Source organism: Planococcus citri, chromosome 2 (genome assembly GCF_950023065.1).
Source record: "Planococcus citri chromosome 2, ihPlaCitr1.1, whole genome shotgun sequence".
NCBI classification, from domain to species: domain Eukaryota; kingdom Metazoa; phylum Arthropoda; class Insecta; order Hemiptera; family Pseudococcidae; genus Planococcus; species Planococcus citri.
The window spans coordinates 27,511,417-27,528,069 of record NC_088678.1 but is presented as its reverse complement, the minus strand read 5'-3'; the positions used below and the strand labels follow the sequence as shown (position 1 = coordinate 27,528,069).

General features: G+C 34.5%; 1 protein-coding gene across 3 annotated transcripts in view; it reads left to right on the top strand.

Annotated features, from left to right (window-relative positions):
• LOC135835299 (tetratricopeptide repeat protein 28) overlaps nucleotides 1-16,653 on the top strand; it is a 127,708-nt gene that overhangs the window by 13,271 nt on the left and 97,784 nt on the right. Inside the window, exon 1 of one of the 3 annotated variants that reach the window (XM_065349485.1) lies at nucleotides 13,919-14,187. The exons of the other annotated variants lie outside the window; for them this stretch is intronic. The gene's annotated coding sequence lies outside the window, so the exon portion shown is untranslated. Of the gene's footprint in view, nucleotides 1-13,918; nucleotides 14,188-16,653 lie in introns of those variants that run through there. 3 annotated transcript variants of the gene reach the window in all.

Here is a 16,653-nt window from a genome sequence, read left to right as displayed (position 1 = left end):
GTAGAATTTTAACTGGTCCTAGATAAGTAGGAATGAATTTTCCTTTAATAGGATTTTGTAAAAGTGCTGTTTCGCCTACCTTGAAAATCAATTCCTTATGCTTTTTGTCATAATTTTTCTTATTAATCAGCTGATTTTGCTCAATTAAAGATGGTACCTTTTTCCTAATTTTATCCAATTGTTCAATTTCTTCCAGTCTTCCTTTCATAGATGATGAATTAATGGATAATTTATTATCTATGGGTAAATTGGGATGTCTCCCATACACTAGGAAGTATGGAGATAATTTATGAAAATTTGATATAGGCGTGATATTGTATGTAAAAACAATAAATTTGACCAGTTTTGACCAATTTGATTTTTCATCGTTTACATAGTATGCTAGGGTTTTACATAATGAATGGTTCAATTTTTCAACTGCTCCTTGAGTAGTTGGGGAATAAGTGGAACTAAAAATTAATTTTATTCCTATTTTGGAGCAAAATTCCATAAATTCTTTATTATGAAAATGTTTACCATTGTCACAGGTGATTTTAAGTGGACATCCAAATTGACAAATTAGGTCATAAATAAAGTCAATAACTGCTGAAGCGTTTGCTGATCCTGTTGGTTTAGCGAAAGCCATTTTTGTGGACTTACACGTTCCTACTAAAATGTAAGATTTTCCATCACTTGTGGGAAGGGGACCAACAAAATCAATTTCAATATGGCTTAATAAATCACATTCTAACACTTTGATTGGTTTTAAAAGTCCAGGTTTTGGTCCTGGTTTCAATTTTCTTAGCTGGCATTCATGACATGATTTTATAAATTTTTCAACATCTTTGGTTAAATTTTGCCAGTGAAATTTATTTTGCAATTTTTCAATAGTTTTTCGAATTCCAAAATGTCCTCCGCCTATAGCTTTGTCATGATATGAGGCAATTATTTCGTTAATTAAATGGGATGGTATTATGATAAGATTTTGTTTGGGATGTTTAAGTTGGAGAATTCCTTCAGGACTTAAGATATATCTACGACTAATTTTTTTGAATTTATTCAATTCAGATGATGGAATTTCAATTGTTTCATTTTTCAATAAAGAAATTAAATTTTTACAAAAATTGTCTTTCATTTGCTCAGCCACAAAATTTTGGTTGGTTGAAATTGTGTTAATTTCAATTCTGCTTAAAAAATCTGGGACAACATTATTTTTACCAGGTTTGTGTTTTATTTCAAAATCAAATTCTGAAAGTTTTAAAATTAGTCTCGCCATACGAGAATTTGGTTCCTTCATTTTTCTGTAATGAATTAGGGGGGCATGATCAGTAAAAACGAAAAAATGTTTACCAAATAAATATTCTCTAAAGTACAAAATTGTTTCAACTAAAGCTGTTAATTCCAGGTCATAAGTGCACAATTTTTTCTGTCGTGGTTGAAGTTTTCTGCTGAAATAGGCAATAGGATGGATTTTTCCATCAAGTTCATTTTTTTGAGAGATGACCCCTCCAATGGCTATATTTGAAGCGTCTGTTTCTACTATCGTTTCTCTGGATTCATTATAAATTGCTAAAATTGGATCATTAATTAGAGCTTTTTTGAGAAATTGAAATGCTTTTTCATGTTCCTCTTTCCAAATAATTTTATCTTTTTTAGCTGGGTTGCCTTTAGTAAGATCAGATAGGCAGCTTGTAATACTTGAAAAATTTCTAATAAATTTTCGATAATGAGAACACATTCCTAAAAATTGTCTCAATTCAGTGACTGTGGTTGGTTGTTTAATTTTTCGGATACTTTCAATATTTTTTTCAATTGGTTGGATCAAAGTTCCATTAATTTTATGACCTAAAAGGTTCACTTCTTTGAAGAAAAATTTGCATTTTGATGTTTTTAATCTCAATTTTAAACGATCTAGTCTATTTAAAGTTTCTTTTAAATTTTTTAAAGCTATTTGAAAAGAACTGCCAAAAACACACAAGTCATCCATGTATGCAACTAATATTTCATATAAGAGGTCATGAAATTCAGAATTTATAGCTTTACTAAAAGCTGCAGGTGAAAGCATTAAACCTTGAGGTAAACGAGTAAATTGATATAATTGATTATCTACAATTATTGCTGTTAAATATCTGCTCTTTTTAGCAAGTGGTATCTGATGGAAACCTGCATTACAGTCAAGTAGACAAAAATATTTTGATCCTTCCAAGGCCATGATAATATTTTCGATTCGAGGGACTGAATTATGGTCTGGATACAATTTTTGATTAATTTTTTGAAAATTACAAAGGAAACGATATGAGCCATCTGGTTTTCGTAATAAAAAAGCAGGGGAACAGTAATGTGAAGTTGATCTCTCTAGAATGCCATTTTTGAGCATTAATTTTATCTGCCTATTAATTTCGCGCCTTTCAATTGGAGATAATTTATATCCCCTTGACACAACAGGTGTATTGTCTTTGACCTGTAGAACATATTCAGGGATATTTGCTCTTTCTATGTTGGTTGGGTCAGTCGAAAATAAGTGCAAATAATTTTTCAAAAGGGAAAGGACAGCCTGTCTCTGATCATTATTTAAATCTGGAGAAATTTGTAATTCATTTTTTTCAGAATCGAATAATTTAGACATATTATTTGTATCAATTTGGTTAATTTGAACTATGTCATTGACATTATTTTCAGGTAAAGTTTGCGTAAATGTGCCAATATTTTGATTTCTTCGGATAGTTTGTAGAGAATGAGTAAAATTTCTCAAGTTCATTGTCAACGTATTGTCATACATTTCATAGTTTACAAGCTTCGTGCCTGTTCTGTTGACAAAAACGTTAGTGTGCATAAAAATACCTCGAGTCAGTTGCGTTGGGGTTATTGTTATTGTAAATGTACGAGTTTGTTTCCCAGCAATTGCGATATCTGTAGTAGCGATAAGTTTATTATGCAACAACATAACGGGTGTTTGTTTATTTACCAACGAGAGCCATTTATGATCCATAGGCAAGATCAATTTATTTGGATAATTTCCTAATGAAAATGTATTTTTACTGAAGTTAATTATGGCTGAATTTTCAATGAAAAAACTGATACCTAAAATAAAATCTGCATTCAAATTTTCAGCAACGTATACTGTAAGAGAAAATTTTATATTTTCAATTTGAACTGAAATATTCATTTTACCTATAATAGGTAAGGAAGAACTATCTGCTGTTGAGACTTCTAGATCAGAAGGAGATAAATTTTTGAAGTCTTTTAAAATTTTATTTGACATCAGTGATACATTACTACCTGTATCAATTATAGCTGTATATATTTTATCATTGAAAATAATTTTGATTTCAAAATTTTTTATTGTAAATGGATTTTTTTGAATACAGTTCGTTTTGGTTTTTGAAAAATTTGAGCCAAAAGAAGATATTTCCTCATCACTGAAATATTTTAAATCGGAATATCTATTTAGATTAAAAATGAAATCAGTTTTTTGAAATTCGTTCAAGAAAAAATATAAAATTTGTGATGAGGTATCTTGACCAAAAATTATTGGCGTTTTTTTTTGTCATTTAATCTGCATTTTTCTCGGATATGGCCTACTTTTTTGCATAGGCTACAAAAATCTCTTCGTTGTGGTCTTGATTGTGGTTGATTTAGTTGATATGATTGATTTGGGTTTTGATAGGGTCTAGGTCCATATGACCCAAAACGAAAAGGTTGATTTGGACCAGGAGATATTTGTCTAAATGGATGAAATCCAATTTGACTTCTTTGAAAATTGATGCGAGGAAATGGGGGAGGTGGAAACATAAATGGGCGAGGAGGAGGTGGTGGGGGACGATAAGGTTGACGTTGAAAAGGTTGTGGTCCAAAAAAGAAGGGACGAAATGGTTGAGGTCGAAAACGTTGAGGATAAAAAGGTACTGGGCGAAAGGGGAACCTATTTGGGGGGGTTGGATTCTGTTGAGGAGTAAACTTGGCTATCGTAGCATAATTATTTTCATGTTTTATATCGAGGTTATTTATTGAATCACATAAACTATCGACATTCGAATTTTTGAGCAAAAATAGCTCATTTTCTACTTTTTTAAGCCTTGATTCCTTATCCTGATTTCTCCTATAATTTAAAAGATTTTCCGTGCATTCGTACTTTTGTAAGTTTGCCCTAATTTTTTCGACAGTTGAATTATCCAAAAGTGAAATTGCTTTATGAATGTCAGATTGTAAACCTTTTAAAATGTGTTTACATTTAACTGATTCTTCCATATTAGGGTTGATACTGTTACAGAGATTCAAAATGTCAGTAAAATATTGTAGTAATTTTTCATTATCATTTTGAAATCTGGTCATTAAGATATTTTCATTAGCTTCTTTCTGAGCTTTTTCATTGAATGCCTCTAAAAATTGTGTTTTTAATTCGGAATATTTTGTTTTTTGATTGGGAATATTTCTAAAGACTTCCAATGCCAATTCCGAAAGGTACATTGGAAGTACTTTAGCTTGATGCTCGTCGCTCCAATTATTTGCTTTGGAGCATAATTCAAAGCTGTCAATAAATTTATATAGGTCATTATTGAGACCAGAAAATTTTTCGGGATCATAAATTTTTTCTTTTTGCGTTGTCATATTTTCGGTTTGAACTCTTTTACTAGTATAACAACTGTTTTGTCTTTTTACAAGACTAGCGTGAATATACCTAGCTGTCTTATTGTTTTTTTCAGATTCACTAATAAATGTTTTAATACAATTTCGAAAAGAATCTAGAGTCAATTTTTTTGGAAAAGTCAAATTTAATTTTTTGATCAAATATTCTGCTTCTGCTACTGATAGACAATAGATCCAACTGATGGATTGGGGAACTGATAATGGACTAGTTGGAGTAGATTTTTCTTGGTTTTGTTCTTGGGTTGGGGAATTTTCTTTCGGTTCAGGGGATTCAAATTTTGATTTGTCAGAGTCGGATTCGGAAGTATTTAATACGTTTTCTTCAGAGGATGGAGCACTATTTGGTGATTTTTCTGATTCGGGGTTGAAAATTGTGGAATTGCCACCACTCATGAAAAATAAAGGAGAGAAACAGAAAAAATTCAATTTAGATCTGTTTCATCAAATCTGAATTGCAAATTTGGCTGATACCAATAAATGTCGTCAGAATTTTCAGTTTTTGGTAAAGTTTGTCTTTTTGTTATCTGTAATTCAACGTCAATAGTTTTAGTAGTCTTTTTTGGTATTTTGTTCGGTTTTGTGTTATGATTTCTCTTGTATTCGTAAAAGTACAGTTCAGTATCTGAATTTTCAAAAATTAATTTTGAAGGAGCGTTTTTGTTTTTGTTTGATTTTGAAAAAAGATTTCTAAAAAACTTAATAATAGCGTTCATTATATGAAATAAGCACACATATTTTTAAATTGGAAAAAAAAGCACAAAAAAGCACCAAAAAAAAGCAATTATTCTGAGAAGATAAAATGAAAATATAATATAGGATGAGAAATTACCTTGAAAATTGAATTGAAAAATTGACTTGAAAACCACTTTCCAGGAAGTAATCGTCTGTTGACCTTCAAGAAGAACTTCTTCACAGATTCGGACACGAAAAACTTCAGGAAAATTCGTTGAAATTCGGGAAAATTCGTTGAAATTCGGGAAAATTTGTTGAAATTCACAAAAAAATCTCCGATGAAAAAATTCACGTTTTTTAATTTTACAGATTTGGACACAAACAACTTCACAAAAATTCGTTGGAATTCGCGAAAATTTGTTAAAATTTGATTAAAAAAATTCACGTTTTTTGATTTTACAGATTCGGACACAAGAAACTTCACAAAAATTTGTTAAAATTCGTAAAAATTCGTTGAGATTCACCAAAAAAATCTCCGATAAAAAATTCACAACTTTGATTTAAAAAAAAATTCCAGTATTCAATTACGTTTATGACAGGAAAAAAAATTCACGAATTCAAATTCGGTAGATATGAGAAGAAAAATTCAATTGAAACTTTACTAAAAATCACGAAAATTCAAATAATTTGCCGAAAAAATTCAAGTATTCAATTACGTTTTGAGAAAAACGATTTTTAATTTAAAATCACGAAAATTCAATTGATTCGCGAAAGCTTTCAAAGCTCTTTTTCGTTGGGCGCCAAATTGTAATGGGACTTATGGACCTTTTCAATTAAATAGACGACAAACTGAATAATTAATACTTTCACTTTATTTCACGAATTTAACACAAGTATATACAGAAACAATAAGCTTAAACCGAAGCTAAACTTAAGACTTTCGTCTACAAGATAGAAAACCGAATCATACCAAACCCTGGACTCACCAGAGTATTTGTAGGGAAAAATCATCATGTAAAGGGTTGGCTAAAAGACATTTTGACTTAAATTGCTTAGACATTTTGACTTAAATTGCTTACGGTTCGTAATGTGCAATACTGCAATTACGAACCGTTTGTTGCACATTAGCAACTCGGAAGGGTGGTCAGTGGTTTACCAATGTTCGGCACGCGTCATATTTTTATGGCTGTGAGGCTGTGTGGCGCCAGCCGATATTACGTTTTTTAACAGATTTTAACTTTACGTATATTTTGCCTACATGTGTCATCACAGGTTGTAATTTTATTTGTGTTAGTGTTTTGGAGTCTTAACATACGTACACGACGCACTGAGAGGCAGTTCATTGTATTTTTTCTTATGGGAAGTTCACTCCTATCTAATTTAGATTCCATGCAGTTGGCATTTGATAAGAGGAGATGCGCGAAGCTCTCCACGTCCGTCTTTGGTAACCGCCCTACGTCATTTCTTATTACACGTTCGCACCTGTCTTGAACTTGGGACTTGGGAGAAGAACTGGAGATGGTTGTGCTTCGAGTCGAGCTGAAGAAGAAGAGCTCATATACAGCTACGAGTACATCAATTACTTAATTTCTTCTCTATTTTACTGCGATGAAGTACGTACATAAGCCTGATGTGCAGTAGGCCTCCTATATGTATCGACATTTTGGTCAATTTTCGTTGGAATTATTGCTGCAATTCGAAGAAGCGTCGATCTTGGTGCGGAAATATCGTTCCGACCATAACAATATGTCTTGCGGTTGCTGACGTATGGCGGTTTTCGTGTATTCCTTTAATATACGTATTAAATCTTGAGGTATATGTATCGTCTGCGGTCCGACAGTCATCTCCTCTGGAGCCATTGTCATCGCCTATAAAAATGGTACACGGTTGTAGTACGATACATATGAGTTTGAAATCGATTTTCATTGATTTTTTGGGGTTTAGGGACGATTACGTGGAGAAGGCAGGGTGCTAATGATCGAGTAGAATCGAAGAGAAGATGGTACTTTAATCATAGTGTCCGATTTGTGTTATTATTAAATTGACTCTGGAAACCGTTACAATTCCGGTTACCATTCTGTGTGCGTAGCGTAGTGAAAGGATCAGCGTGTTTGTGCTTTAGGTGGTATTTTCGATTAGAATATATGGCTTCGAGATGAAATTTCGAAATATTTTACATGTTGTGTTTTTTTTTATTCATTCGGTTTTTTATAAAACGATTTATTGAGGTTGAGGTTAAGCTATGGCGGTGCTGTGTTGGAGGAATTGCTATAGGAAGTGGAGGAGGAAGTCTGATGGCAAATTAGTAAAATGAAATGCGTGAATGTATTTTTTTTTCGAATTTTCTGACTGGAAATAATTTTGATGATTTTAATTTTTATGAGATTCATTCGTACTGTGGTCATTAGAGGAGTTGTGTGAAATGAATCATTCCTGAACGACTTCACGATTCGTTTGTTTTCATTAATGAAAATTGGGCAGTGTTTTCAAATTAATTTTTTTGAGTACCTATGATGATTCGTTCTCGAACTACTGAATCAATTTGGATTGAATATCGATTCGCGAACAATTTTTTAATTAATGAATGATCACATGCTCCTGCAGCTCAGATCTAGTCATTTTTATCTCATTATTAGAAACAAACTGTGAAATTGAATATCTACATTCTCGTATGTTTTAGGAATTTTTTGATCCACTGAATTTGCATGAAAATGAATTAAAATTACCTTACAAGGAAGCCTCTTAAGGTGTCACACTCCGATTTGAACGGGACCGCAATTTTTGGAAAGAGCATAGTCTAAAAACCCCAAAACCAAATTTTCAGCTGCCCAAGTTCATTTTTAGATTTTTTGCGAATTTTTGAAAATTCAAAATTGACTGTTTTTGACGATTTATGCTTTTTTAAAAAAAAGTACGTACTTGATCAATAAAAATGGTCAAAATAAGTCCCAAAACTAATATTAATGAACGAAATACAAATTTTACCATTTCCAGTCATTCTGCAGCCTCCAGCGCGATTTTTCAATTTCTCCAGAAATTTGAATTTGCTCCAGAAGGCGTGAATATGAAGTTGGACAGCTAAAAATCGAGTTGTATAATTATTACACTCGACCTGTTTAACGAGTTTATCCATATTTGAGCCGATTTTGAGAGTGACACCTCAAAAGTTGCTTTTTGACCAGCTTTTTTCAAAATTAAAAAATCCAAAAAGATAACCGTAGATAACCGTTTGTGAGGAAATTTTTGACATTTGCGCTAATCGCTGTATTTTGTCCAAAACTAATCCCCCAAATCCAAATTTTACAATTTCCAGCCATTCTGGAGCCTCCAGCGCAACTTTTCAATTTCTCCAGAATTTTGAATGTTCTCCAGAAGGCGTAAATATGAAGTTACGCAGCTAAAAATCGAGTTGTATATTACACTCGACCTTTTTAACGAGTTTATCCACATTTGAGCCGCTTTTGAGAGTGAAACCTCAAGAGTGGTTTTTTGAGGTGTCACTCTCACTCCAAAACGTCTGGAAATGGTAGAATTTGCGCTCTGGAGGTTAGTTCTTGAAGAAATACAGCGATTCGCGTGAATTTCAAAAATTTCCACACAAACGGGAAACTTGATTTTTTAGATTTTTTAATTTTGAAAAAAGCTGGTCAAAAAGCCACTTTTGAGGTCACTTTCTAAATCAGCTCAAATGTGGATACTCGTTAAACAGGTCGAGTGTAATATACAACTCGATTTTTAGCTGCCCAACTTCATATTCATGCCTTCTGGAGCAAATTCAAAATTCTGGAGAAATTGAAAAATCGCGCTGGAGGCTCCAGAATGACTGGAAATGGTGAAATTTGTATTTGGGTAATTAATATTAGTTTTGGGACCTATTTTGACCATTTTTATTGATCAAGTACGTACTTCTAATAAAACAGCATAAATCGTCAAAAACAGTCAATTTTGAATTTTCAAAAATTCGCCAAAAATCTAAAAATGAACTTGTGCAGCTGAAAATTTGGTTTTGGGGGTTTTAGACTATGCTCTTTCCAAAAATTGCGGTCCCGTTCAAATAGGAGTGTGACACCTCAAGAGGTCCCCTTGTGAGAATGACTTTTTGAGGAATATCATTCTCTCCAAATGAATCATTAACGAACGACTTCTCGTCCACTTGAGAGTGAATTGAATATGGAGTAGTATGAACTAGTATATCGATCAAGTGTAAAAATCGATTCAAATCATTTTGGAACGATTTCGGTTGAATGATTCTTCACAAATGAATCATTCGCGAACGAATTTTTATCAAATATCCAAGATTGATTGGCAACTGAACCAAAGTTCGAAAGGGGATTTAAATCATTCTTGTTCTCGAATAACTCGAAGTGAATCATTCGCGAACGATTTCATATTCATTTGAGAGTCATTATTAAAAATTTGCGAATGAGTGATCAAGTTCAAAAATCGATTCAAATCCTTTTTAGAACGATTTTGACTTTTGACTTTTGAGTGAATCATTCTTTGCTAATTGATCATTCGCGAACGATTTCAAATCTTGACTAATTACCGAATATTATAGTGAACGACTGATCGAGTTCGAAACTATATTCAAATCATTTTGGAACGACTTCAGGTGAATTATTCACGAATTGATTATTCGCGACCGATTGAATCGATTTGAAATGAAATGTCACTATTTGTGTTGTGTTCGTTCGACTGAATCAGATCAAAAATCACTTCGAATTGCAGTTTATTAGTTGGAAAGTAAATTTCAAGAATTGTTGATGAATTTAGTGATCATTTTTGAACAGTCTGATTGGTCTTATCATCCTTTGTAGTTCTTGAACAACTTTTAGTCATCACTCATCACCTATAAACTGATCAATGATAATTCCTGATCCTGATAATTCATTCGTTTGGGAACCATGCCGAATCGGTTCGAAATTCGATTTGATTCATGTGTAAATGATCAAGAAAAATCTCATTAATATTTTAATGATCACTTAACTCTCCAGATGATCGTTCACTTGATTTAAAATTTCGACGTATAAAATAAGCTACGGTCAAATCGAAACTCGTTCGTGGACGAATCATTAAAAATTTGAATCATTTCAGAAGTGATTCGTTCGCGAACGAATTCCTCTATTTCAAACTCTCAGGAATTTTGATTTTTCGATTTTTTAAAAAAATCCTTATCATTGAGCTAATTTTGTTCATTTTCATCATTTTGTGTCTGATAGTTCAAATGAGCAACAAATATGTTCACTAATCACTTGCTCAATTCAGTCGTTTGTGAGCGATTCACTTTGGAAATTATGTTCGTTTAGTTTTTTCGTCAACACCTGACTGTTTGAAAAATTAATTTAATGCATGATTTGTCCTGTCGTTCGCGAATGATTTGCTGTTTCTCAAAAAGTGAATATATTAATGAACGAGTCACTTTCAGAGTTGACTCTTGGCCCCTGTGATATTTTTTCATAACACTGTCGTCATTTTTGAAGTCAAGATTTAGCGACGAATAATTTTTTGAGTCGTTTGTGAATGATTCCTTTTGAAATGCGTTTGTTGTGCTGTGTAAAATCGCGCTCAAGAACGACCTCAGTAAAGAAATTTAATAAATCGTGCTCGAACGAATTATGTAAAATTTGATTCAATCGTTTGCAAATGATTCATAACAAGAAAAAACGTTCATGAATGATTCATGCTCAAAATGTGTGTTTTTGGGAGCATCATCGAACACGTTTCAGGGCTGCTACTCGAAAATGAACGTTTTCAAAAAATCGTTCGCGAATGATTCTTTTTCAAGAATCATATTCTTTGTATGATTAAAAATTGATTGATTCAATCGTTTGCAATGATTCATAACGAGAAAAAAACGTTCACGAATGATTCATGCTCAAAATTAGTATTGTGGGAGCATCATTGAACACGTTTCAAGGCTGCAATTCGAAAATGAACGTTTTCAAAAAATCGTTCGCGAATGATTCTTGTTCAAGAATCATATTGTATCATTAAAAACCGATGAATTACACTAGAAAAACATTGTTTTTTTGAGGCTAGTTTCCGTGAATCATTTTTTGAACGAATTGTTTAGGATTCAAGAAGTCGTTCGCGAACGATTTTAGATAAGTTTTTCATAAAAATCTGTAAAAAACCAGGGAAATTTAAACGTTTGCGAACGATTTATGTTCTGAATCAGTATTTTCAGTGTATCATTTAATCACGTTTCAGGGTTGTAATTCGACATCGAATTTTTTCAAAAATCGTTCGCGAATGATTCTGTTGAAAGAATCGTATTGCATCATCAAAAATTGAAGAACTAAGAATTGGGTTTGAAAACATCAACTTGTGAAATGTGAAGTCAGTTTTTGTGAATCATTTGCGAACGAATTGTTTCAAATTCGTAAAGTCGTTCGCGAATGATTCTGTAGCAAGAATCGTATTGTATCATCAAAAATAAAATTGAAGAACTTTACTATTAAGAACTGGGCTTGAAAACATCAACTTGTGAAGTCAGTTTTTGTGAATCATTTGCGAACGATTCCCAATCAATGGAGTTTTTTGATAAATTAAAATTGAAACCGGTCGAAAATAATGTCATTTCGTTGGTGAGGTGAATATTTGACCAAAATCAGTGCCACAAATTACCAATTCTGAAAATACTAATACATATTACATATTTGTATTTAAAGGTGCAAAATTATACGATCTATCAACAATTCAACATATTACAAAAAATAAAGTCTAAAAAAATATTTCCACCTACCTCCTTTGAAAATACCTAGTAAAACGTCTCAATTAAAAAATACAAAGGTTGCACAACACATTCGATGACCAGAAAACAAATTCCGATACCAACGATTTGAAAAAACTACCTCATTGAATTAGCCCCATAATTACTTCAGGAATGGAAAAAGTTTTCCCGGCCGCAATTGTTTTCGCGGTCGTCATGGAAATTAACGACTCGAATGAATTATACAAACGGATTAATGTAGTTCGCGAATGATTCGAGTACACATTTCTATGTACGTAGTGTTAGAATTCATTTTTACGTATACGAATTGCGGCTGCCGGATAATTGAAGGTTGTCCTTCGAAATATCTCAATTTGATGCCAATAACCCGGCTAATCGGTACCATACCGCGAGTACGACGTGATGGTGTAATTTTCCCGTCGACAAGAAAAATGCACCGAGTACAGCAATTTAGATTAGGTACTCGGCGTTATAATGACGCGATGGGCGCGTGTATTAGTATTGAGAATGAGGCAAAAAGGGGACGAGGGAGCGATAAAACACGATTTTTCGACGATTTTTTTCCTTCTTTCGGTTACATCTAGATAATGACGAATGAATGGTATTTTCACCACACCAAAAGTGCACTTTCTCAGCCTCTCGTGTGCATAGTTGGCGAGCAAGGCTGATGCAGCGGACGCAGGCGGAAGAAGATATAGAGAGAAGTTGCGATATTACAGATTGAATATCTCATTGCGTTTATATAGCGGTCGTATCCACATTGGTCCTACACTTACTCGCGTTGAAATAGTGGAATGTTAATAAGACACTTGGAGACTATGCGAGAACATGGAGTATGAGTGGTTGTTATTGGCGCGGGGGCGCGCATGCCACTCTCAGGCAAGCAAGCCGGACCAATGAATGCGGCATCGCGGCGGCGGTGTTATTTTATATCGTATGTAGAATTATTATTGTAGATAGATATATACTATATATGTATACGTATGAGTACGAGTAGGTACTCGTACGTAAACGTATATGACCTCGCGAGCTTATGTACTCGTAGTATAGCCATTCTCTCAATATGCGACCATCTTTCGAGGCAGTGTGCTGGCACGACGACGATGACCAAGATCAGGGTGGAGGAGGAGAATTTTTTATACGTATACCTATGGTACATTATTACTATAAAGTGAATGGTGGAATGTGGTAAATTCTTTTAATTTAAATTCCACCACACGATAAGATTAACGATAGCGAGTGAACGTGGCATGGCGCGGTATGGTTCGCTGTGAGCCAAAACTATCTACGAGCACCGCCTCGATCACTTCGCAGATTCAGTGTCGGTCCAGCACCGTAGAAGTTTCGCAACGATCAAGTCAATTGCTCAGATTGCTGATGTGGTTTTGTAGATGCGAACTTTTCAATGGTCTGGAAGTGTTCGCTTCCAATTTGAAAAAAAAAACAGTGATTTTTGAAGTGGACATGTTTTGAAACCCTTATAATCAAAATTTTAGCTGCGATCAGATTAATTTTTTGATTTTTAGCAAATTTTTGAAAATCCATTTTCAGCTGGGTCATTCTTATTGCCAAATCGGCAGATTTTTGCACTGTAGAGGGTAACGGAGGACCGGAAGTGCTCAGGTAGCTAGGGAACTTTATGCCCAAGCTCGTGGCTGCACTGAGCTCCGGCTCAGCGCAATCTGGTGGATTTATTCCTCCGAGCCACGAGTGGATTTGGCTGCCGTGTATGCTTTGCAGTTTCCTAGAGTCGTTGAGAGTAGTCACTCCTTTCACGAGTACGTTATAGGGAACGCCCATAAGAGCAGAACGGCATACTTTGTATGTGTAGTAAAAGTATCAGGTATTACCTGCATATATTTAGTATGTCTGGTTTAATTGAATATCAATAAATAGTTGAAAGAATTCATTGTTCTTATTTGTTGTATGAGGTTAAATGAGACATACAAACTGTTTGAGAGAATTGGGGGGAAGAAAGCCGGATCTTCCCAGAGTAGCAGCAGGAACTGTAGATATTCTCTCAACATTGGCGAACCAACGTGTATTTTGAGTAGTTTTTTTTCTGTAAAAAAATTCAAAACGAGAAGAGTGTGGTTTTTATCCAGTGATACCTCGTTTTTGAAGGTTGGTGATCTCAAAACGGACCCAAATACCAGGTTAGTGATAATTTTAAGATATTTTTTAAGAAGTGTTATTTTTAATTCGTTCTATCCGCGAAATAATCGATCCGCGAGTGTTAAAATTATTTGTGCAAAAATTTGTTCAAGCTTTGTCTGGCATAAGATAGGTCAGGTATGTGCATGTCATTTTTGTGCCACGTACGTTCGTGCATAGGTCTGATAGTCGGATACGAGTAGTTTGAGTAGATTGCAGTTTTTAATCTGCAGTGAAAGAGATAAGCAACTAGATAACACCTTAGTGCTTTCTCTACATACCTGATTTTTCTTGTACAAACTAAAATGAGTCGTTTATTATCTGCAAATGTGAGGCATAGCCCAGAGGAGTATAATAATGAACGAGGCGATTTTGATAATAACACCAGTCAAACATCGCCTATACCAGTAGAAACAAATTTGGTACCTAGTTTCAATACCTACCTAAATAGATGTAATTACCCAAATTGGTCCTATTTTCACAGTCCTACAAATAGACAGGCTGAAACAGAGATGTTACCTAGCTCAAGTCAGTTGGCTTATGCTGAAATGCAGCAAGCTGTAGCAAGTTTGAATAGAGTCGAGCAGGTACCTACCCAACAACAGCTAGGTAGGCAGATGCAAGCTGGCCAAAGAGTAGTAACTTTTCGAGATGTTTTAGGCTCTGATGAAGAAGCGGAGCTAGAAGTAGGTGAAAATAGGCGGCATAACGAGTTGTTCCCTGCTGGGGCAGACAGGTCTCTGCTTGAAAATGAGAGCCACCTTGGAGTTAGCTTGACTGGTCCAAGTGAGAGTTGCCTTGCAGGTAGCAACCAGACTGCAATGTCTAACATGCCTTTGAGTATGCAACCACCAATTTATGACAATAGTAGTGCATTTGGAATGCAAGCTAATTTTTTGCCAACTACTAATACCATCTTATCCACAGGCGTTAGCTCTAGTATGACCAATTTTAGTACTGTTGAGACGCAATTGGCTTTATTTATGGCAAAGATACCTTTACGATATGGTATAAATTTTGCCAGTGGACGTTCATCTTTTTCAATGAAGACTCTCACCTCTCTAGATATTATTTTCAATGAGACGAATCAATACGAGCCGCATTTATTTATAAAACAATTCGAGAGTGTAATGGAAGGCATGAGTGCCTCGGAGGTAATTTATAGTACAGCATTTAGAAAGTCAGTTGTGCACCCTGCTCTAAATGTATGGAAAATTAACAACTATGGTATTACGAATTATTACGAACTCAGAGACAGTTTTCTTAGTTGTGCATGGAGTTATCAGAGACAAGATGATATTGTGAATTATTTTAAACACAAATTGCAAGTATCACATGAGTCATCTATGGTAGTTGCTAGCACTATGCTGAAGTGGTTGCGAATATTATCAAATATCGAAATGACCGAGAAGCAACTAGTTAACACTGTGTACATGAAAATGGAACTAAAAATGAGATGTTGGTTTATAGAGCAGGCTCAAAGAGAACAATTGATACCTTTTGCAATGCGTCTTCTAGAACTGACAAAATATGAGGAGTTTGTTCAGGAGGAACAGCCAGTGCAGCAACAACAGAGGCGTTCAGTCGAGTCAAATCACTCACGTGAGTCTAGAAGTAGGTCCTGTGGAGGTGTAAAAATGAGTACAAATTCGGTAGTATTGACGAAAAAAGAGATGCATTCTGAGGAGCCTGCTACTAAACAGAGGTCTAAGTCAACTTCAAGTTTGAAAAAACCCACAGTACACGAAGTGGATATAAGAGACGTTCCTCCAGATACTGAAGTGGTTATGAGTGACAATGAGTGTGAGGCATCTGAGTTGCAGGCAGTAAAAAAGCCTAAAGAGGAGCGGGAAATTCCCTATAACGAGTATGAAATTTTAGGAGATGCTTTTGCTCAGTACATAGCATCTCACCTGCCAAATAGAACAGGTGGGTTAGTTGATCCTGATGACGATGATGATCTAGGCATTGGAGAAAATTTCACTTTGACTAAAATTCGCAATTATTTGAAAGAGAAGATTTTCAGCAGAGATAAGATCATGTTGTCGCTAGGTTTTTCAGAGTTGAACTATGGTTCAATGAAAGATAGCCATATGAGACGTTTACTTAAAGAGATTATTCTTGTGCTGAAAGGAAAAGGCTTCAAAGATATCAAACTACTTTTTCCACCAGTTCGATTACGAGAAGAAGGTGAAAGAAAGGTATCGGCAAAAAGATACTTTGCTATGAGGCGTATCTTCGAGGAGGTGTGTGATAATGAGTCTGTAACCACCTGGTGGACTCCGGCAGCGGTATTTATTCGATTAAAAAAATTAGAAGATGGTAGACTGAAATTTCAGCCTGATAAAAATGGAGATATTGTACCGGGGGAGAATAAGTTCCACAAGAGTCGTAAAATGAAACGATTTTATCCGAATGATCATGCCAGAGAAGAGGTATTTTTTGAATTGAAAAAATGTTTCAATCAC